Here is a 23,797-nt window from a genome sequence, read left to right as displayed (position 1 = left end):
CACTAAACATTTGTGGGACAAGTGAATGATGTGGCTGAGATGGATACCGGTGACTGGGGCAGACGCTGCCGACAGCCGGTTCGGCGTAGGCGTGCCAGGCCCTCACTTTGTGCCAGGCGCGGTGCTGAAAGGACATCCCTGCTGCTCAGTCACCTTCCTCCCGGCCAGGAAGCCTTCCATGCCCCTGGGGCTTGCCCCTGGTAGGGTACGGGTCCCCTGCATTCGCAGGGCCTTGATGAACACAGAACGAATGCTCCTTCTGATGGCATACTCATCAGTTTCCATTCGAATTGTCCTCTCCCGCAAATTAAATGGTCTTTTCTTCCCCTGGGGGTATAATAATCCCTGCGACAGATTGTTTCCTGTTCTATAAAATGACTCCCTTCCGTTTACCACATCCCTGCCGTGGCATTACCTTCTCGCAGTGATTTCTCCAGTCCTCTCTTGGGCTCCTTCTTCCTTTTCAAATAAGCCTCTCTGTCCCTCAGCCTGAGCACAGCTCCCCCAGCTGACCCTGGAAATCCTTGCCAGGCTCAGGTCAGCATCCCTTGGCTTCATGTACAGATGATAGAAGAGGATGGTGGTGCCGTGCCTGGGTGGCTCAGTCGGTTGGATGTCCGACTCCTGATTTCAGCTCAGGTCAGGATCTCAAGGTCGTGAGATCGAGCCCTGCATCGGACTCCACACTCAATGGGTAGTCTGCTTGAGATTCTTTCCTTCTGCCTCTCCCCCCCCACCCCCGTGCTCGCTCGCTCTCAAATAAATAAATAAATAAACCTTGAAAAGAGGAGGGTCAACTCTGTCTCCTCATGTGCAATCCTCTCCCTGCCACATCCCCAAGCCCTCCACTCCAGGATTGTTTAACCTGGGCAGTTTCTTCATCTAATTTCCCAGCAAACTTGGACAATTGAAGATTTAGTCAGAGAGTGGGGAGGTCTACCTGCTGAGCCAGGGGAATTCACTTAGGTCTGAACGTCTTAGCCTAGGAGGAGCTCCCTGCCCTGCCCAGAAGCCCCTCTCACTGGCCTGCTGGTATCTAGAAGGGCACCAGGCACTCGTGGTCGGCCAGCAAAGAGAAACAGTGCTGCAGTGGGGTGGGGTGGGTGGGGACGTGTGGGACGAGGTCAAGGGAGGAGAGGCAGGAACCAGGGCAGGGTTCAAAGGAACTGGGCCACCAGCTGCACTGTGGGTCACCTCTGCAAGGCTAGAGGCACAGAGGCACAGGGGGCTCCTACTCAGGGCTAATATTGAAGGACGTATGTTCTGGAAGGGACTGAGATGATAGCACAGGCATGATTGTGCGCGCGCGCGCACACACACACACACACACACACACACACACAGAGCAACAAACACTCTGAATTTACCCCAGGCTTGAAACCCAGATGGGATTGAGGGATTGGGGTGGGGTGCCCTGTAGTCCACTCAGTCACTGTAGGGGGCCCAGCATGGCCACTGGTTACATTAGGAAGGAATCAGGTTATCAGGCTGACTGGGTGCCAGAGAGCTATCTGCCCCCCCAGATTCACTGTCTATCTGCACTGAGAGAGGACTCAGCCACAGGGGCTCACCCTCCTCTGGCTGCAGATTGGTTTCAGCCAATGAGGAGCCTCAGTAGTTAGAGGGGGAGGAGGGAGCTGTCGGGGATTTATTCTCCTGGCTCCATCCCTGTGACATGGCCTTAGTCATGTTCCCTTCCTTTCAGTGCATCCCAGCTCTGCACACTCTCTCTTTCCTGGTGCCGAGCACCTATCCCTCCCCTGTGCCCGAGGGCCAAGGGCCACAGGCTGCAAGAACAGGAACCATCTGGGGTTGTGAGCCCTGGGTTTCTGAACTGCCTTTGTAGTTCTCCCATACTCCAACCTTTCATTGGCTGGCAGTTAGCCCCTTTATAAACAAAACCTCCTTGATTTATCCTACGTTGACGGTGCTGTTTGTCTCCTTGGGACCCCGACTGATACAGATGGAAAATTGTATTTCAGTAAGATTTCCATTTTGTGTTCAAAAATACTGTCAGGAGCTCAGCCGAGCTGAGAGACGTGAGGCACAGGGGGCTCCTACCCAGGGCTAATATTGAAGGGAGCATGCTCTGGGAAGGACTGAGATGGTAACACAGGCATGTTTGTGCACACACACTCGTACACACACACACACACACTCGTACACACACACACATAGTGGGAAAAGCTGGTTAAAGCAACAATGAGCCCAAATGAAAGTAATGGTGAAGGCTTTAATCACTGTGATAGTAGAAGCTAGAGGCAAAAACCAGAGAAGACGCTGACTCCCTCATGTTTTGACCCCCCCTAAGAGGGGTACACGGGTGGATCAGCACAGACGTGGGGTCTCCTCACGGCTGAGGGAGCCCCCAGTAAAAGGCTCGGTCAGTTTTATTGTCCCTGGGGTGGGAGGAGGGCTAGGAGGGGAAAAGGGCTGGGTTCTGAGCCACCGCGGGCAGAGTGCCTTCAAGGCTCTCCCCCCTCCCTCTGTAAGGAAGTCTCTGCAGAGGCCCAAGAAAAAGATGTCTGCTCCAGGCCTCGGACAAAGAGACCTAGGAATATAAATATGTGAAGGGTACGGCTGGCCAGGGGGCCGGAGCCCAGAGCGCAGCTCCCTCCAGAGACAGCAGTGCACAGGGGGCCTGCCAAGGCTGGGGTGGGGAGGGCCGGCTTCCCGGGGGGGCCTGCCAGCTAAAGCCTCTCTAAGTGCCCAGGGTCAGGCCGGGGGAAAAATCACCCGGAGGTTTGTAACCAGGAGCCGGGCTCCTCAAATACAGGCACACACAAAATGGGGGAAATACACCCAAATGTTAGCGGCGGTTTCTCTCCATCAGGACTATCCAACAGAAATGTGATGTGAGTCACATTTGTAATGGTAGGGTTTTTAGTGGCTAGAGGAAAAGAAACAGATGAAATTCATTTTAATAATACACTTTAGTTCAGCCAATATGTTCAAAATATAATTTCAGGCATATAGGTATTTTTAAAGCTATTGATGATATATTTTGTGTTGGTCCCCTAGGTCCAGCCTTGGACCATCATGAAGAGGGGGTGTAGCTGTGGGAGCCGGGCCGGCCGTCAGCCGTCTCTCTGCACCCCCCGTGCTCCCTGCGCGGTCTGAGCACCACCCAGACCAAAGCCTCCCTGCCCCACACGAAAACATGCAACTCTTTCTAATCAACTCTTGATGCCTTTCAAGGAATAAGTGGAACACTAAGCTTCAGTTCCAGAGATAGAAGGAAAACTCAAAGATGCAGGCCAACTCTGATCTGTGCCAAAAGGTGAGTGTTTGCTGTTGCACTTTGGGACGGTAAAAAAAAAAAAAAAAATCATTATTTGCAGCGGAGTGCATTGTCCCAAGCTCGTAGGAAGCACTGGCAGGGCGGTTGGCTGGTCGGCAGTCTGGCTGGTTTGGGTACAGCGGCCACGAGAAGGTAGCAGAGAACTTGGCCCTAGGGCTGGAGGCACCGTGGAAATAGAAAGAACCCAGAAGTGGGCATCAGGACTCCTCCCCCTCCCCCACCTTGTGACCTTGAGCGAGGCCCTTCCCAGCCTGGGACGCGTCTGTTTCTCCACAGACGGGGGATTCGGTTAGGATCCCAAGATGATTTCTGAGACCCGTTCCAATGAGAGCCTTTTGTGATTGCCTCTGGAGGAAGCATTTACGCACCGGGCAGCCCAAAGGTGAATTTGAGAACGACTCCCAAGTGTGAACCCTGGCCCAGCTGGGGCCAGAAGAGGCGAGAGGCTTCGGTTATCATTAGGGGCGGCGTCAGGTGGAAAAGCACTGAGGACCTCAGGAGGCAGGATTCGGTGAGAAGTGCCTGGGCCGGCAGCGTTAGCTGGCACAATACTGAGGATTTTTTTTTTTTTCCACTGGAAGAGTCCTTTTTTTGTCTGAGGCAATGTTTTCCACAGCACCAGGGGGCTGTGGTCATTTCCTAACAAGAATTTTCCTATTTTGTGCAGCTGTGGTCTGGCATTTGCGACACCAAGTGTTTTTAAGCTGAACCTCACTTGGGTCCTCCAGGGCCGAGGGCTGGGGGGTAAATGCAGGCCCAGTGCATTCTGGGCTGTGTCCTCTGGCCCTCCAACTGCAGCTACTCACTTTCCCCCAGTGCCTGGGGATTATGGGGTTAGATGTATAAAATTACAAGGTGCCAGGGGCGTAAGGACCTTGAAAGGCCATTTAACGTAAGCTTATTTCATAGGAGGGGAAACCGCCAAGGCCTGTCCCCTGCACTTCCTCCTTTGCAGATGTGGGGAGTGAGGTGTCATGGGGAGAGAGAGAGAGAGGGAATTTAACTTGCTGTGAATGCTTTATTTTTATTTCATTATCACCTAATACCTCTTTCTCTGTTTCCTGATTACTCCATTCCTGTCCTTTGGCTTTCAGTGTTTATTAGAGGTGGTAGATGGACTACATGGACACACAGATTCATTTAATAGACATTTGCCAAGAGCCTTGCGCTGCTGAGGTTGCAGGATAAGTGAGACCCTGGTTCATTGTAGCCTGGGAGATTTGCTTTCCCTGCCAACCGCAGCTCAAGGCAACAAGCTCCGTTACATTCATGGAAGGCACTGCTGGGGGAGCAGAGAGGAGAGGTGGTTTGCCCTGTCCGGAGCAGGTCAGAGATTACAGAAGGAGATCCATCTTAGATTGGCAGATAGAGGTCTACTTGTATATATAGGAATGGATATTTGCTTATTTGGTAAAGGAGTTGAATTCAGCCTGCAATGTGGGTAGGTGTTTGTATTTAATCCATGGCCATCAGGCAAAGGCCATGCGAAACAGGACCTCCCCAGGCTCCGGTCTCATAAAGTTCTGCCTCAGTCTGCAATCATGCAGCCCCTTTCTCACCTTATCTTTCTGGTGTTCGGTTTACACCGCTGACGCGATGCTCTTGGCTTATTCACAGCCTAAAAGCCTCGGCCAAAGCCTTTCTTGTCCCACCAAAGACACAGACCATGGGGGAGGAAGAAGAGCAGGCCAAGCCAAGGCCATGCCTGAGGGCCATTCAGGAACCACAGTGGGTGTGGGGATTCCCTTTCCACCGAGGCTGGGGCAGAGCCTGATGGGAGTGAAAGTTAATCTTCTGAATCTCTTTGAATAGAAAGTCAGTTTGAAAATGTCAAGCACCCAGCATAGTTAGTCCTTTCTCTAGGTTGTCCTTTACTTGTAAAAGGAGCACTATTCAAGCCCTAAATGTCAGCTTCTAGCCCCTGCACAAGGGGGATCAGGTAGCCCCCTGAGTAATTGAGCCTGGACCCTCACACTGAGGCCTGGGCTCCTTGGGGGGCAGCCAGACACCCCTCCTGGGATCAGCCCCAGAGAAATGGCCCTAGGTACTGAAGGTTTGGGGGTGTTCGTCCTGTGTGAGTTTAATGCATCTCTTTCCTGAGAGCAATCCCTAACTCTTGCCCTTAGACATGCAAAAGATGACAACTCTTTAAACCCACAATTGGACGGGGGCTTTGATTCCCAAGCTTGGGTTTCTACCTGGCAGCTGTCCCCATATCTGGCCCACCGCTCTCAACTGCCTTCTTTTCTATGAGCTGAGCTCTCTCTTGGCTATAGTCTATTAATGGCCTTCCCCATCCCCCTGAGGCACCATATGCTTAATGACATCCTATAAAGAGGACGGATCTCCCTCAGCTGTCCTCTAACTTTTGGAATGCACCATCCCCTCCTTAGTGTTGGGAAAAAAAACAAATTAAGCTCGAGGCGGCCAGAGAGCTAATGGACCTGACTCTCCCAGAGAAGCGGGAACACAAGCTCCAACCCTTTGCAGCTCCCGGAGAGAGGTGATCAGTCTCAGGCCACCTAACAAGCTCAAATTTGCCAGCTTAGTCATTGTCCTTTGCTCACCTCTCCTCTGCTACCCGAACTGTCTTCCCCACGCCACGTCCTGACACTCTGAACCAGGAATTTATCTCAGGAGCAAGACACGGTGTCTTGTCGTCGTAAATGACTAGCGTAATGTCTCAAAATTCCAGGCGATATAAATCTGTACCATTTGGCTTATGATGAGCTGGTATTACCAGAAACATTTCCAGTGCAGATTATTTTAAATGTAAGAATTCCTTTTTATTGTGCCCTGTCCATTAAGATCATAGACTGATTATTATTGACTATTAATGGACTCCAACTATATTCCCAACACATGAGGTTCCCACTCAAACATTTCCAAACTACTACTTTAGATGAAATACACATACAGTAATGAGTCAGGTTTAGGAGAAATGGCTTACCCTCCAAATCTTACATAACTGCACTATAATCTTGGCTTTGTTCCTATCCAGATACTGGGCTGAACACTGACAAAACAAGCCAGCCGATTCAAACTAAGATCTCATTTGACTTGTTTCCCCCTCCCAAGCCCCCACCCCCAACGCACACACTAAATTAGCACATTTCTCAGGCATCATTCTGAACAATGGTTCTCAATCCTGGCTGCAATTAGAATCATCTGGGGAGCTTTAAAAAAAAAAATCAATGCCCAGGCCCCACTCCAAATCAATTAAAATAGATTTTCTGGGGGTGGGCCTCAGGCATGGGAATTTTTATAAAGCTTCCCTGCTTATACCAATGCTGAGCCATGGATGTGAATCACTGCTTTAGACATGAGAAAATTAATGATTATAGGTTTGTTTGCATAACAAACTTAATTTAATATTTGTATAAAACTTAACATAGTCATGCTTTCAGTCAAATAAAGCCAAGAGGAAGGCATAGCTATCTAGTGAAAAGTAGAGATACTTGCTTCGGTGCTAACTAGAGTAGGCTACCCAGATCGTTGGAGGTCATAAAACAACAACAGAAACAAGTTTGGCCAACTAAGTTTTAGCACCCAGTTTCCTATTTAGCATGTTTCTAGTAGAGCCAGGGCTGTATGAATGTGGGAGGTCGTCATGATTCACTCTTTATTCTCTGCATTGCGGAGCCTGGACGAAAGCCAATGGTCTCTGTGCAGTACTGGGGGGGTGGGGACGACGGAGATGAGGCTCAGGACACAACTTCTTCCCACTGACTACGGCATCTTCTGGAGAATTCAATGACAACCTAAAGCATCCGTTCCAGGGATGTTTTCCTAACCACCGCATCCCTCCAGCACACACACACCCTGGGCCAATCCTGACAGTGACTCTGTGTTCTGGGCACCGCCACACTCCGGAAAAGGTGTCCTGGCTGCTGCAGGTCTGTAGCTTCCCTGCTGAGACAGAGCCTGCTTTCCCGGATTTGTTCGCCAAATTCATGTGTCCCCAAATGGTCCTTCTCGCAGAGAGGTCCGATCTGCAAGCCTTACAACAGCTTCATTGCTTTAGAATAATGGAAGAAAATGTCTGCTTCTAATTACCACATTTACAGCTCCTTTTTTCTCTCCTATGGAAAACAGACCCGGCTCCTTTTGAAAACTTGCAAATATTTCACATTTGTTTGGAGCGCAGATTTTATTTCCAGGTTTTTGGAAAGCTGAAGTCACCGACACATGGCTGCTGGGTGATATTGTTGCTGAGTGCAAACACCACTTGTTCCTAGCACAGCCAAACCTGCCTTCTCAGCCCTGCTGGTGCCCAGGAAGGGTCAGCGTGCTGTGGAACAGTCCCAGGGGCTGTGGGAGTGGTATTTTTTGTCTGCAGGGACCTCAAAGAGAAGAACTGAACAGGTATAGAGTGGTCTGTCTTAAGCCCTGCTCCTACCCCAACTCTGTCCCAGGCATCAGTTGATTCTAGTGCAGACGTCTGTTTAGCCTGGGACTGAAGAAACACCTTATGACTCTTTGGCAATAAAAATAGAGTGGCATAGATCCTGGGATATTAGGCCTCTGGTCTGCTTCTGTGTCCATTCTAAGTCTGGTCCCACTTGCCATCCCATTAATCTGTTGGACCCTTTTCTATAAAGGGCACAGAAAGAGCAAGATCTAGCCTGGGGTAATTGTCTACTGAAGTCAGGTGCTTTGGTATCCTGTTCATTATTGTGATCATGGTGGTCCCTGAGTCAAGTCTACATCTGTGTGTCTTCATGATGATCAAGTGTCATGGGGATTGCAAGACTATTTACAATAGACACCAGAATGTTAGCAGTAGAAGGAACCCCTTACATTACAGAGGGAACTATGAGTCTCAGCCAAGACAAGTGACTTTCTCAAGATCACACACTAGTTAAGGCCAGAGATAGGATGAGAACCCAGAAATCCTAACTCCCAAATCAGTGTTCTTTCTACCATCTTTTGCTGTCAAATTTTAATGAGAACCAGAATCCATGTATGATTTGATCAACACATTCATTTCGCAGAAGAGAAGGCTTCTTGGAGGGAAATAGCATTATTAATAGGATGTTATTTGGAGTGGATGGGAGGCTAGTCCCGGGTTCGTGCTGGAAAGAAATGGATGAAGCCAAGAGTCACAGGTAGGAAAAAGCCATGCTGAGAAAGCCACCCAGAGAGATGCTCACTCCCCACGTTGAGCCCAGGGAAGACCACAGGAGCCAGGAAATTTTCTGTAACCGTCACGGGTAGTCAAGAAAGAAGCGAGGCTCTGAGAGGAAACGAAATCCCTGAGTTGGAAGTGGAATTATTCTGAGAAAGAAGAGAGAAACTAACAGAGGGAAAAGTTAATCCCTTCTTCACTGCTCTTTGTTCCTGGACATAAGCTGAAGCAAGTAGGAGGAATTTCCAGCCCAGAACCCCCAGGGAGAAGAGTCTGGTCAGTTGATTCATTTACCCTATGGCCAGTCCAAGAGAGGAGCACTGCACTGACTTAAAGGAACACTGCCATTTTATGGGGGAAAACCCCACTGGAGAATGAAACTAGAATCATCTTTGTTCCCAGGTCAGCCCAGTGGCCACATTTGGCGGGGGGGCGTTCCCTTGGTGCCAGGCATGGGGGACAGAGTCTTCAGGGCCTACTGGCAGGATATGGCTGCTCCCTCCCAGACTCTCTGGAAAATATACCTGCAGGGAAATTTGAACTTGGCTCTTGAATAGGCTCATTTTGTCTATCAGTGTAACCTGAGCACCAGGCAACCCCTGGGTCCCCGACTCGGGTGACTTGCCCCTTCAGCAGCTCGGGAGACTGCCACTCAGAGCCACGCCTGGTGTCCTCCCACTCCAATCCAAGCAAACCATGATGGGTGACTAGAAAACCGTATCTGATGGGCTGAAGGTCAATCCCTGGGCACAGCCCTCCGCTCCACACAGGAACCAGTCATATTTGATGGGCATCCCGGTAACAAAGGAAATGAGCTCGGAAGGAAATTTCTGAGAAAATGGTGAGGTTTGTATCAAATCGAGAGTGAGCTGGAGGTCACTTAGGTGGAGCCCCAAGCAGCTCCTCAGGGCCCCACACTCAGGGCAGACAGTTGCCCCCATAGCACGTGCAGGCCAACTGCCTGGGGACATCCTGCACTGAGGTTCCTTCCCTCTTCCCTGCAGGCCAGGATCAGAGCCAGCAGTTGCATTCCAGAGGCTGAGAGTGGAAAACCCGGTCTCTCCTGTGTCCTCAGTTCTGGCCACTGCACTGTGGAAAGCTCTTCTCTACCTCACCGCGCCCTCCGACATTCTCCGTTCACTCCCAGATCCTGAATGATAGCGCTGCAGAGCAAGGGTGTATTATGAAAGGCGCAATTGCCCCCTCAAGGACTCTGATGGAGGACAGGCACAAAGAGAAGAGTAAGGGGTGAAATGAAGTTCCAATGTCCTCAGCAGGCAGCCAACTCCCATTGCCAGGGAAGTAGCAGGAGGTATCTGTTCTCTTCCAAGCAAATCCTGAGTGGCACAGCACTGGTTGATGGCCTCAAAGCTATGAAGTTCCACCCTGAGCAATACTCAGGGCCCTCTGGGGACAATGCTGGTCAGTCAGCATGGATGTACGGCCCATCCACTCCACCTGGCTCTGGGTTGGCACCGGGAGACCGTGGGGAGGAAGCCAGACACGGCCCAACACTCATGGCATTTACCTTCCTGTCAGGAACACCGACAGTAAACCGAAAATCACAGGTACAACAAGTGTGAAGGAGACAGGAGGGAAAAAAGGGGACAGGAGGGCCAGGGAAGGCCTCCCAAGGGAGTGACATCAATCTAAGATCTGGGGGATGAAAAGTCATTCGATAGGGGGCCAAAGCAATATCCTAGCTTTTACATGGTCTGAGGGAACAGCGAAGGGCTTTTTCATATCTTAACTTCATCTGATCTTCCCAAGAACCCCATAAGTAGGGGACTAGGGTCAGCATTTAAGTGTTACAGAAACTGAGGCTGAGAGAAAGAATTGTCTTCTCCAAGGTCACCCAGGGGCTGAGCCAGGGACTCCCAGCTCGGGTCTTGATCCTTCCAAGTCCCAGGAACAGGCACTGTGCCATGCTGCCTCCTTCTCTCTAGAGTGGGTTTTAGGGCTTCCTCCATTCATGAGATGAGTTTTCACCAAACCATGCACACTTGACCTTCCCTGCCAGTGTAGGCATTGGCTCATGGTCTCAACAGCACAAGCCCTGAGCAGCCCCATTGACCTCCATGATGTGGTGATGTCAGCTCAGGGCTGGAAGACTATTGTCACTTTTCTCAGGGAAGCTCTTACGTGTTATTCTGAAAGGGAATACTTGAAATAACCACCCCTGCAGCTTAACCTGCCTTCTTGTGTGAAGAAAGGACCCAGGAATTCTGGATACCAGCACTTGGAGAGCCCAGAGAACCCTCTGCTCCCTCATGAGGGCAAATTGCTTCTCTCCTTATTACGACAGGCTAGACTTCAGGCTTGTCCTCCAGGCTCTCCTCAGGACCCTGCGTAAGAACAATTCTGTTATTTTATCTTTTGTTAGCCCTTGACTGATAGCAGGAAACACTGTGGGCTGAGCCATGTTCACACAAATCCTCAGGGGCTGTTCTACCGAGGTGCTCCTCAGGTTATGAGTCACCTCCGGGGTACAGCATCTGAATAATTCAGACTTTAAAATCCTGGCTTTTATTCCTCACAGCCAGGAGACAGCTTTACACATGCATTTGGCTTGATCGGGCCATCGTGTGCCTCATGCCTGTAACTTGCAAAGATTTCGTGGGGCCTTCCGTGTGCAGAGGACTGGGGCAGCCAGGGAGGCTGAGGTGGACACCCCCGGAAGCCTGTGGCTTCATGTCCTGAGCATCGTCTCAAGGAAGCAAAACTCCCATAGCTCAAGCAGGCCCCCTCTGGAAGCCTTCCTGTTTCCTTTCATGAAGCACCTTTCAGGTCCCTTTGTCACTGCCCTGAAAAATCCAGCTCCTCTCTGTACTGCTACTTCTCTCTCATTGCTCTTCTCTTGACTTGTCATATTGTTTTGGGACAAGAGGCTGCTCTTAACTGGTAATAATTCTGAGGCACCCAGAGGATTCTTTAAAATGTTTGGGAAATCCTCACAAAAGATGATTGAGACTCGCTGACGGCCCCTTCCTCTTCCCATCCCACACCTTCTCCTTGAGTGATTCGCACACTCCCACAGTTTCATCCTCTGCCCCTGTCCCCTAGAGGCTCCTGGGTCTGCGTCGTGGCCGGTTCCCTTCCTTGAGCCCCTGACCCACACATTCATCTTCCTCGTGGATCTGCCTGGATGGTCAACCTCCCCATGCCCCAGATTGAACTCATTGTCTTCACCCCCAAGCCTGCTCCCTATCCTGTTCTCCCCTCGGATAAGGGCTCCACCCACCCAGTCACCCAAGGCTCAGTGTAGCCATCCGCTCACTGAATTCTGGCAGCTACTTTTTAATGTCCTTTATGTCTATTCTCCTCTATATTTACTTTCCAAATATGTTCAAATAGTCTCCTAACTGGTCTTACAGCATTCTTGTTCCTCCGAGCCACTTTCTACACTGCTATAAGAATAATTTTCTACAATGCAAATCTCATCATTGTGGGATTTTAGAATTCTTTCAATCAAAGGGCAAGAGGATGAACTGGTGTTCGCAAAAGGAGAGAAATTCACAATCTTCCTGGACTGAATGACAAGTCCATTTGATAAAATATAATAATATTTTATTCTATTTATTTATTTTTAATATATATAACATATATATAATATATAATATAATATATTTATTATAATATAGCTGATAAAAAGAATAAAGTAGCTTTATATATACATGAAAGATGTTTAAGTCGAAAAAATCAAATTAGAGAATACTATAGGCAGTATGATCACTTACGCATATTTTAAAAAAAGAATATATGTAAGTATTACACATAATTTTTCTGGATGGAATTATAAGCAACTGTTAATAGCAGTTACTGACTTTGGGGGAGTACTTACTTACTGTGGACGGTGGGAATGGGAGAAAGTGACTTTCAATGTTCATCTTGTATGTTTTTATGTCGCTTCTGCTTTCTCACATCTGTCTTTTTAATGCCAACAGAGTTTACCTAGATTGTAGGATTCGGCTGATTTTATATTTCTTTATAGTTTTTTATTAAAAAAACTAAAATCTAATAATATTTTATATTCCCTAGAGGCTGGAGAAAAGGGGATGGGGGCTAACCTGGCCACCACGAAGACAGATTTTACTAGCTCCAATTCTAAACATGAGAAACTAGAGTCAGGGAGGCAGAGGGCTGGGGGAAGGGAGAACCCCTTGCCTGAGATCATTCTGTGAAAAGGTGTTGGAGCCAAGAACAAAGACCAGATCTTCTGGGTCCCAGCGTGACTCCTCCACCGCGCCAACAAGGAATAGGAAAGGGGTGGTGGGCAAGGGAGTTAACATTTGCAGAATGCCTACTGTGAAGGCATTTTAGACAGTCACCAGCCAGCTTCTGTCCTTGTCTTTAAACAGCAAGATACCACTTACCATGAACTTCCCAGAACTCACAGTCTTAAAGCAGGCACAGAAGTTTACTTTCTGGACCCAGAAGGAAACACAATAAAAATGGTACCCGTGCAAACTCCCTTACCATGTATCCTGGGAGTCTTCTTTTTCCTGGGGATCCTAGTCACTGCAGAGACTTGTTTGTGGAACGTAATGCTGGTGTCTCAAGGAGACCTTTCCTCTAGTGATACCTGAAGAAGGTATCGTCTGGGAAAGTAAGGGTTAACCTGGGAGTCAGGGCCTGCTGCCAACCAGAAGGTTTAGAGCAGTATTTTTGGCCACTTTGATATTCTGGCCTTCTCTCCGTCTTCCCAGATCAGCTCTTCTCTGCATCCCTGGATCTTAATCTCAGTGTTCCTCACTTTGGCCAGGTAACCTGACCCTGGTCCTCAATTGCTTATGGGATAGAGTTGGGAACTTCAGGGACAGCAGTCAAGGTTTGGAATAGCCACCACGGGGAATGGGACCCAAGACCAACTGATAAGCCTCATTGTTCTTCTAGCTCTCTCAGGATCTCCCGTTTTTCAGGGACTGATGGGTCAGGCAGGATCAATTTCACACATCCTCCACTCCCCATTAGCAGAGAGAACTCGCCAGACCAGTGGATCAAAGCGAGCCCACTTCCCAGTGGGATGAATGTCACCTCACCATTCTGGGCCCTCTCCCAGGTGGGCAAGATCTAAGACAATGCTCTGAGTTTACTGTGTTTCCTCTGTCTTTCATACCAGCTCTGACCAAAGAGGGGCATTGGCAGTTAGTTATGTCTACCGCCTCTCAGCTCAGCTGATGACTTCGATTGGAATCAAAGGTGGGGAAGTTCATGGCATAGAAAATGAAAAGGCATCCTGTGAGCAAAGCCATTCTGCCTGAGAGACGCATGAATCTCTATCCAGGTGCCAACCTTTCCATCCCACGGAAGATCGGAGGTGGGTGTCATTTCATTCACAGGTAAAAGCACGGAGTTGTGTGCGGTAGGGCTCTGCAATTTTCCAGTGACTCAGCCTGCGTGCCCTTTTGGGAGAGATCGCAAAGAGAGGGTGAAGCATACGGGCTTGCTTTCCCAAGGTTCAAGTGGTGTTAGTCGCTGGGGCTTGTTTTAGAAGGCAGGTGTCAGGAGTTGAGTGAATCCGACTACTTGGGTCTGGGATATTTGTATCACTGGTCCCTGAGAGACCCTGCTCTTGGATTTATTTACTTCCTTATTCCTTTCTTTTCTTAAGATTTTATTTATTTATTAGAGAGAGAGAGCACAAGTAAGCAGAGCAGCAGGCAGAGGGAGAGGGAGAAAGAGGGTCCCCACTGAGCAGGGAGCCCAACGACGTGGGGCTCGATCCCAGGACATTGGGATCATGACCTGAGCCGAAGGCAGATGCTTAACCAACTGAGCCACCCAGGCGCCCCTTCCTTATTCCTTTTACTCCCCATCCTGCCATTCCATTCCCCTCTCTCACACACAATGATTTTTGTGTCTATATTCATCCTTTTGTTTGCATGTTTGCATAGAAACAGTATTTGTTTGCAGTATGTTTTAATTTATGTAAATATTCTATCTCCTTGTTTCCTACCTTCTTTTCCCTGTTTCTCCCCCTCTTCTTTCCACTGCCTTAAACATCCATTTGCTCTGTGTACAACTAACTGAGCATTTGCTTCAGTCTTCCTGCCTAGTACTTCCCGGTGTACTAGATTCACTGGATTTTATTTCTCGATCCCACTGCTGGAAACTCAGATGGCCCCCAAGTCCCACCACAAGTAACTGTGCACAAAACATGTGTACACATATCTCTGAACTCAGAGTTGTCTGAGGATTTCTTGGGATGTATACCTAGTAGAGGAATTGCTAGTAGGCTACGCAGAAAAGGTGACTCATAACGCCAGATCATCCCCCCAGAATGTTTGCCAATGCACTTCTCTGATGCCTATCTTCCCAGCAGCCGCGTGTAAGGGCTACCGTGTCCCACGTCTCTGCCAACACATGGCGTGACCCTTCTTTCTACATTTTGCTAATATAAAAGGCAGACAGTGATATCTCTTTGTTGTTTTAATTTGCATTTTTCATACTTAATGTAATAAATCTGCTGCTCACAACTCTTCATCTCAGAATCGGCTTTCCAGGAAAATTGACCTACACCTACTTGTCTACTTTTTGGAGTTCTTTCTTCTGTATGATGTTTGTTTATATCCTTTCCCCACTTCTTCCATGGCAGTCAGAAATGCTTGAGATCCTTGCGTATTCTTCGTATGAACCCCTTGCTGGTTTTAAGTGTTACGGATCTCTCTTTCTATTTCATCATCAGTCTGTTAACGTTGTCCAAGGGGTCTTTGGTTGATTAGAAAGCCTTAAGTTTGATATAATCAAGTTCACAGAATTTTGTATTATGGTTTATGTTCTTGAAATTTTGTTTTAGAAGAGCTTTGCCGAATCACAAAGATATTTCCCTTCACTTAATTCTACCTACTTTAGTTCTGCTTTTCTTGAACTTTTAATACTCTGATCTTTAAACTCTCGAGAGCCCTCTTTGTGTGTGGTTAGTAGAGATCCAGTTTTGTTTTGTTTGCTTGTTTTTTCCTCCACATAGTAAGTCAGTCTCCCAAATGCCATTTACTAAATGTTCTACCCTCCCCCCCCGCACCGATTTGTGGTGCCGTCATTCTGTATTAAGTTCTGACACATACAAGGGTATATCTGCGCTCTCTCTTCTGTTTTGTTGGTTTATTTGTATGTTTTTTCAATTACTGTTTTCATCATTTTGGCTTTATAATATGTCTTAGTATCAGAGAGGGTAGGAGGCCCTCTTCTCTCTCCTTTTTAAAAGTTGACTTGGCTGTGCTTCTGTGTCTAAACTGAGTGTCTTTCTCTGTTCTGTACCACCACAATTGGGAGCATAAATTTAGTTCAAGTGTTTTGGTTGAGCTGGGAGCAGTGGGCCTGCCAGCCAGCACGCGAGAATGGTGACGTGTCATCAGCAGTGCACACAGAGCCACAGGGGAGAAACTTCAGGAAGAAGTCAAGCCAAGAGATGATATCAGGCCTGCACTGGACACTAGAAAGTCCTGACAATTCTCTGCAAAGGGGAATCCAATCTGATCCAAGAGAAACAGTCAAAGGCACACAGGTCTTAACGAGCCTGGGATCCCAATCAGAGGCAGTAATGAATGATACTGACAGTACAGTCTTGCCAAGGAGAAAACCCTACCTGCATCCTTGGTTGCTCGGCCCATGCCTCTGGGGGTTACAAGGGCCTGTCAAAAGGTTAGCTCATTGCTACCTTGTCTCTCTGCTGCTTCTGCAGCTCTTCCAATGTACTTTTCCCAAAACCTCAGCTTTCAGGCATGTAGCATTTTTGTTTTGTGATAATTAGGAGACTGTGAGCAGGCTGTGGTTAGTCATCCGTGGTGTGAAGATGATGGGTGCGCCAGCTCTGGGGGTGCTTACGGGTTCAGACACGTCAGGCTATAGTTAAAGACAGAAACTGATGAGGGAGAATGAGGTGACTGACTCATCATCAAACCTTGAAAACCGAGTTCAAGGAGAGGGCCAAGGCTTTCCAAATGTAGACTCTGCTCTATGGTGGTGCTGGGGCTTCACCTGGGCATGGGTTATGCTATTAACTTCCATTTTCTCCTCACCAAGGACTGTAAGGCCAGGAGAATCAGCTGTTTGGTTTAGTCTGAACAGCTGACTTAGCATTGACCCAATTCTGCTAAATCTGTTCTGGGTGTTTGTGTTTCCCCACCCCCTTACCCTCGTGATGTTCTCATCCTCTGATGCTGTATGATGCTCATGTCCCTTCCCTTTTTCAGAGCTCTTCTAAGTTCAGAGTTTTTGAGAACAGACATTTTCAAGTGATTTGTATGAATGGTGTTTCGTCCCCCAAGTGGTTCTACAAAATGCCAGTGTTGGGTGCACGTGTTGACCTCCATATGTGTGATGTAATAGACGAGTCTGATTGCTTGGCCCCATGGTTTGCTCTGTGTGTGTCCCTGTCCTGTACCCATGCTGGGTCCCACACTGTGTGGGGTGGGGAGCCCTACATCATCTGCTCCCTTTGGAGAAGTGTCACATCCTGATTGGGGATTGACCTGGCAGTGCCCTCATTTGACCTGTGTAGCAATTCTGAACCCCAGAAGACTGCAATTCAGTGCCCTTAGTGCTTTGCTTCTCTGCACCTGGGGAATAGAGCAAAGGCCTTAATCTCTCCTCTTCATTCACCCCTCTTTCTTTTGCTCTGGGTATATGTTGAGAGCTCAAGGAAGTCCATTAACCACCCTTCTCTTTCCTTTAAGTCTTCTTTAAATGCAATGGTCGGTATTCAGAACCTCTACAGGCTGCGTCAGAGGCTAGCACTGTGTCTTGAACAAATTCAGGCTTGGCTGAAGGACTTTTAGTGGACTTTTGGGGTCTTTACTTTGAGGGATATAGGAAGGCTTTATCCAATGTTAGCCTACCTGGAGTGATAGAAGGTAGGAAAGGGATTGGGGATGGCTTCCTTTCTCAGAATCAGTGAGGGAAGGAAGCAGGCTAGGTTGTGTTTTAAGAGACCTAGTGTGATTGTCTAGGAAGAGTCCATTCAGAAGCCCTGGGACCCAGAACATAGGTAGGTAAAATATTCACAAAAAAGAGACATCTCAATGGTGGGGATCAACTTGTTGACCAACCCCGTGGAAAATTAGATCATCCATTCCCCTTCTCCACTCTCTTTCCCCTCATCAGTCCCAGCTTTTCAAGAGGAAAGAAGGATTGCAGTCCAGCCCTTGGTCAGGCCACTGGACAGGATGCTGGGCTGCCTGAGAGTTGTTCAAAGTCTGCTCTAGGGCCAATCAGATGCTGATCAGATGTGGCAGGAGGACAATGACCTTGTTTGGGGCTTTGAGGATCCAGGAATGTTCCTCTACCTCTAAAGACTCTGCTTGTCCACGTGTCTTCTTAAAACTAGAGAATCTGCAGCCCAACTCTAGAGGGCTGTGAGTTCACCAAATACTTAGGCCGAGATGCTTCTTACAAAAAGAGCAATTGCATCCCACAAATTGGCTTTCCCATATTTGGTCTTCTCCCAGGGATATTAAATATAACTTTTCATATGTTGCAGGCTTCGTGTAGCAGACCATGTGGCCAACAGACTTGTTGGTATGGGCTCTAAATTTGGCCTAGCAGTCCCTGAGGGGATCTGTGAAAGTTCGGCTGTACTAAACGGCTCTGAAAAAAGTGGCATGTGGGTGAAAACAGGTGGGCAAAGGCGGAGATGGACCCAAGTAGGTGTGTATCAGGATCCTCCCTCTGGCCCACTGTTTCTGCTCCTTGAGCCACCGCTTTCTCCCTTCAGCTTCCGAGCAGCTCAGTTCAGCTCTTGTCAACTTGGCCAGACCACATGCAAACAGGAAGAGCCGTTTTTCCAGGAATGGCACTTGGGAGCCACTTTGCTATGTCTTCTTGTGAGCTATGGATGCCAAGAAGCGAGCGTGGAAAGGTACTTCTGCTCCTTTATGATTCAGGGGCTCTGATTTTCGCTTGAGAAAGCAGGGGAAAGAGACCTCAGGACAAGGAATCCATGATAATGCACAGAAGGATTGCAGATAGTAAACTATCCACAGAAAGATGCACAGGCTGGCTAAAAAAGAAAAGAAATGCGAAGATAGAAACAAGCCTCAGGCTCCACTACGCATGTGCTAAACTGGTGTCCCCCTGACTCTAAATTTTCAACCCAGGCCAGCCCACTGCACACCCAAGGACAAGTGGCCATAAAAAGTGCCTCTCATTCACTCTGTCCCACATGGAGCATTTGTCTTAGCTTCTGCGCAGTTCTGCTTCTTGGCTTCATCTTGCAAATCCTCTCCCTTGACTCCTATCCTATATCCTGACTGTCTCAGTCTCCCCAGTTTGACAGGGCAAAAGTGACTACAAATGACAAAACTCAGTGACAGCACAGTTCCATGCTGGGGAAAATGGCGCATTTAAATGGAGTTGGAGACCCTAGAAATCAGTTGCATTTTTCTGGAGAGTAATCTGGCAATAGCAAGAGCTGAGTCCTAGCCATGATCCATTCATTCCATCTAGGGAAGCACATCTGGAACAAATAAACACAAAGGGATAAAAGAACTATTGGTACGAAAATAACCATGTTGATGTTATTAATACTAATGAACTAGAAATGATATAAACATTCACCCTGAGGCAAATTATGATGTACCCACATAATGGACACAGTATTACAATTAAAAGTGACAAACATGAGGACCTTTGACACAAAAAAATCTGCATTTGAAATAATATTAGAGAAAAAACACACTGAGAAGTGTGTCCTCACACTGATGGTACAATGTGAAAACTTGACAAGCATTAGAAGGAAATGAACAAAAACATAAACACATAATAACATGCAACGGGTTTTTGCCTCTGGAAAAGCTATATAAGTTCACTAAAAAAAGTGTGCCCTAAATAAAATGGAAGGTGGGAGGACAAGACCACCTTCGGGTAGGTGGTCCCATGCTGGTGTGGGGGAGGGGCGTGGCTCCTTTTCCTGTAAGTTTCTTTTTTGTCCCAGATGTTCTCAGCTCAAGGAGAGGACAGGAGCTTTTCTAAGATCTCTCTCCTCAGTGACACTGCCCACTGTCTGCTTCTGCCACCCAACAGTTTGGTCAGCAGAAAATCCTGGGCTTCCTTTTCCCTCTCCTAATTCATTTTTCAAAAATCAACCCAAGCCAGGGCACCTGGGTGGCTCAGTCGGTTAAGCGTCTGCCTTCAGCTCAGGTCCTGATCTCAGGGTCCTGGGATCAAGCCCCACGTTGGGCTCCCTGCTCAGCGGGGAGCCTGCTTCTCCCTCTCCCTCTGCCTGCCGCTCACCCCTTCCTTGTGCTCTCTCTCTGTCAAATAAATAAATAAAGTCTTAAAAAAAAAATCAACCCAAGCCAAGAGCCCACTGGGAAACACTCGGAGGATGTCTGTCTGTAGCAGTGGGTAGTTGAAATGGCCCCACACCAGAGGTCAGAGGTTTAGCTCTAGCTTTGCCACCGCCTTGCTGGGTAGCTGTGGGCAAGTCATTCTAGATGTGGGCAGGTCGCGGCCATGGTTTCTTCACCTGGAAAATGGAAGTGTTGAACCAGGTGATTTCTAAAGTCCTTGAATTTCTGACATTTCTATGGCTCTATCTTTATTGACCCAGGACTAGGAAAAGAGTCCTGAAATGGAATTCACATCACTCTGAGGCTGAGCATCAACTCTGCTACCCAAAGCCAGCTTCCTAGAAACGCTGGAGGCCAGGGTCCCTCTCACTGTAGGTGCAAGGGCTCATCAAAGATTAAAAGAAAAAAAAAAACATATTGCATGTTTTGGTCCTTTATCGATTAATAACATTCCAATGTTTCTTAAAAGGGTTAAGGGCCTGATTCTAGCAAAAAGCAGTTCTCCTGTTAAAGAAGACCAGAAGAGCCCCACTTGACCTCAAGTTCCCAGACCGAGATACTGACCAGCTCTGAAACAGCCTATGGGGTGGCCATGATCAGAGTTTGGTGTCAAACTGTTCCTGTCATTGTGCCTGCCCAGAGAACCAGGCAAGCTGGACAGGAGTGGAGCCGCAGAAGCTTCAGCCAACTGGAGAAAGAGCACTTGAAACAAGTCAGAATTCTTCCAGGTACGCTGTGATCAAGAAGAAAAAGATCGGTGAGAGGGAGCTAGAAACTAAGGAAAAGCGGCTGGCTGTGGCACGCAGGGAAGGCCCCCACGGCCACTTCAGTCCCCAAATCTAATGAGCGCGTCTGTCTTTGTGCAACGAAAAGTGGCTGATGCGGGGCGGACAAAGGAATGGGAAGAGGGGAGAGCTTTTGTCTGCTTTTGACAGAGAGGATGGATGGCCTCTTGGCTGCTTCAGGGGCTGGGCTGCAATGAAAGAGTAGGTAAAGCTCTTGTCACTAAGAAGAGGGGCGCCGGGGCCCGGGAGTGTCCTGCCTACGGCAAAGATCTATGGGAACAATAAACAGAGCATATTTTTACAACATGGAGCTGTATGAATTAGTTTTCACTAAGTAACAAATCATCCCCCAAAGTGGCTTAAAACAGCAACCATTGATTTGGGTCATAGTTCTGTGGGCTGGCTGGGCAGCCGTGGTCTGGCCCAGCTTGGCCTAGCTCCACTCTTGTGCGTCTGTGGTCAGCTGGGGAGTCGGCTGGCAGGTGAATGATTGAGGACCGCCCCTTTCCATGTCTGGCGGCTAACAGGCTGTTAGTAAGAGTTATGGAGCAACTGGGCCACATGCCTGTCATCAGCCAGCAGGCTAACATGGGTTTGTTTACGTGGCAGCAAATTTCCAAGAGCAGCAAGAGAGGAAGCTGCAAAGCCCCTTGAGGCCTATGCTTGAAACCTGTACATTGTCATTTCCAGAGTATTCTATTGATCAAAGCAAGACACAAGGCCAGCTAGAGTGACCAACTGTCCCAGTTTGCCTGAGACTGAGGGGTTTCCCAGGACACAGGAGTCCTAGTACAAAAACTTGGAAAGTTCTAGACAAACTGGGACAGTTGGTCATTCTAATGGTCAGCCCAGATTCAAAGAATGGGGGAACTTGCCCAGACATTACTCCAAAGAAGATATACAAAGGGCTAGTGAACACATTAAAAGATATGTACTAACCCTTAGAAAAATACAAATCAAGCCACAATAAGATACCACTTCATACCCATTAGGATAGCTATTATCCAAGAAACACAGAATAAGAGGTGTTGCAGAGGATGTGGAAAAATCGGAACTTTGGTGCATTGCTGGTGGCAATGTAGAATGGGGCAGCCACTGTTGAAAATAGCATGGTGAGTGACCAAAAAAATGAAACGTAAAATTGCCATATGATCCAGCAACAAAAGAATTGAGAGCAGGGGCTCAAATAGATATTTGCACGCCAATGTTCACAGCAGCATTATTCACAATAGGCAATGGGTGAAAGCAGCCCAAGTACTTAACGTATAACCCAAGTATGAATGAATCAACAAAATGTGGCACATACATACATTTGACCATTATTCAGTCTTAAAAAGGAAGGCAGTTCTGACACACGCTACAACTTGGTCAAAGCTTGAAGACATTATGCTCAGTGAAATAAGCCAGGCACAGCATGACACGTACTGTATGATTACACTTACACTTGGTACCGGGAGGAGTCAAATGCATGGGGATACAAAGTAGAGTGGTGATTGGCAGGCGCTGGGGGGAGGAGGGAAGGAGATAGTGTTTAATGAGTATAGCATTTCAGTTGGGGAAGATGAGAAAGTTCTGGAGATGGATGGTGGTGATGGTCACACAGTGTGAATGTACGTCATGCCACAGCGCTGTGCATTTAAAAATGCTTAAAATAGGGTGCCTGGGTGGCTCAGATGGTTAAGCGTCTGCCTTCGGCTCAGGTCATGATCCTGGGGTCCTGGGACTGAGTCCCGCATCGGGCTCCTTGCTCCTTGGGGAGCCTGCTTCTCCCTCTGCCTCTCTCCTCTCTCTCTCTGTCTCTCATGAATAAATAAATAAGATCTTTAAAAAAATAAAAATGCTTAAAATAGTGAATTTTATGTTAAGTGTATCTTACCACAATAAAAAAAAAAGGCACAGGGAAATGAGCTCCCCTAGAAATGAGAGGAGCTACAAACTCCTGTGGCCATTTTTTGCCATCTGCCACAGGGGTGAGCAGGGATATAATCAAATAAGGCTGAGCTCCTGCAGTCGATCATAGTTTTTGAGGAGGGGTGCTGGGAGACGGCAAGCAACAGCCAAATGTTGGCTATTTTGATACTCTTCCCTTTGGGAGCCAGTTGTGACTTGTGGTTATTCGTTTGGGTAGGAAAAAAGAGGGAATGAAAGAAGATACATGTTGACGAGTGAATGGGGCAGTGAGGACGTGTGGTAAGACTTAGGAACTGACCAGAAGAGTCAAATAAAATCAAAATACATCAGAGCCCTAAAGAAGTCACTCACCTGTTTAGAGGGGTCCCAGTTGCCTTTTCCCGCGTCCTCGATGCCCCTGGCAAACCGCGGCAGACAGAGCAGGCTTTCAATAAGGACACACCCAACGTATCCGAGGCGCAGGGCTCAGGGCAGGCTGGCTCACGTGCGGCTTCCCCCTCCTTGCCCCTCTCTTTCTGGTGTTCATGGGAGTCTGTGGTTATGGGAAACTCTGAGTGTGCCTGATCCTCCGGGCCGGTGGTGGGAGAAGCAGACAGCAGGAAGGAGTGAGGAAAGGCGGCAGGGCGTGTGGGTGGCCAGGCGGGGTGGGAGCAGAGGAGCCAAAGGAAGCCATGAAGCAGATGACCATGAGAAACAAGCAGACTCCCAAGAATGCTGTGGCTGGAAGGGACTTGGAGAGCATCTCGTCTACTCCCCCCATCGGAGGATGAGGAAAACGAATCCAGAAAGCTTCAGAGACTTGTCCAGGGCCGCCCACCCAGGTAAGCGGGAAGTGTCACAGCTGGTAGTTGGGAGCCCTCGCTCTGGTTTCTACACTGGAGCTCCATCCTCTGCCTCCAGTGGCTTCCAATTTCTCACTGAATCTTCTCCATGTTAGTCATCAGATGAGGGAGTGGTAAAGCCCCACCACACGGTGCCTTTACTGCCCCAGATGTGATCTACGGCAGGGGAACCAGGCCCTCTGGTGTACACACACACACACACACACACACACACACACACACACGTCTTCTAGCTCCCTCGGCCGTGCAATGTCTGATACAGCAGTGTACCTTCTTATTGGCTTTTTAATCAAGGTCTTCTACTATATTTCCCGGTCAAGTTCCCCACTCCAGTCCATGGGGAGAAGTTATTTTTAGGTGTTACAGAAAGTACAGTGCAGACCAATTCTTTCTTCTCAGCTCAGTGACTACGATTTAGCTTGCTCTGGCTTTGTTGCTTAACACTTAAAGGTCAACGGTGGGTGGGCGTGGCTTGTCTCGGAGGCTGAAGTGCTGGGCGATTAAGTAGGGCTGATGCCATAACCCGCTTCTTCTTCTTCTTC

General features: G+C 48.2%; 2 long non-coding RNA genes across 2 annotated transcripts in view; one reads left to right on the top strand and one right to left on the bottom strand.

Moving 5' to 3' along the window:
• The window catches only part of LOC118528407 (uncharacterized), an 81,233-nt gene extending 60,930 nt beyond the window's left edge, over positions 1-20,303 (top strand). The window contains exons 6-8 of the long non-coding RNA XR_013445897.1: positions 3,022-3,280; positions 13,549-13,746; positions 20,187-20,303. This is a non-coding gene — a long non-coding RNA (uncharacterized LOC118528407). The remainder of the gene's footprint in view (positions 1-3,021; positions 3,281-13,548; positions 13,747-20,186) is intronic.
• Positions 14,844-23,057, bottom strand: LOC118528405 (uncharacterized). Its single transcript, XR_013445904.1, has 3 exons — positions 22,765-23,057; positions 20,282-20,450; positions 14,844-18,882 (listed from the first exon to the last, which is right to left on the bottom strand). It is a non-coding gene; the product is annotated as an uncharacterized LOC118528405 (long non-coding RNA).
• Between the last annotated feature and the right edge of the window lie 740 nt (positions 23,058-23,797).

The sequence above is a fragment of the Halichoerus grypus genome, chromosome 1 (assembly GCF_964656455.1).
Source record: "Halichoerus grypus chromosome 1, mHalGry1.hap1.1, whole genome shotgun sequence".
Lineage (NCBI taxonomy): Eukaryota > Metazoa > Chordata > Mammalia > Carnivora > Phocidae > Halichoerus > Halichoerus grypus.
This window is presented reverse-complemented; position numbering and strand designations above follow the sequence as displayed.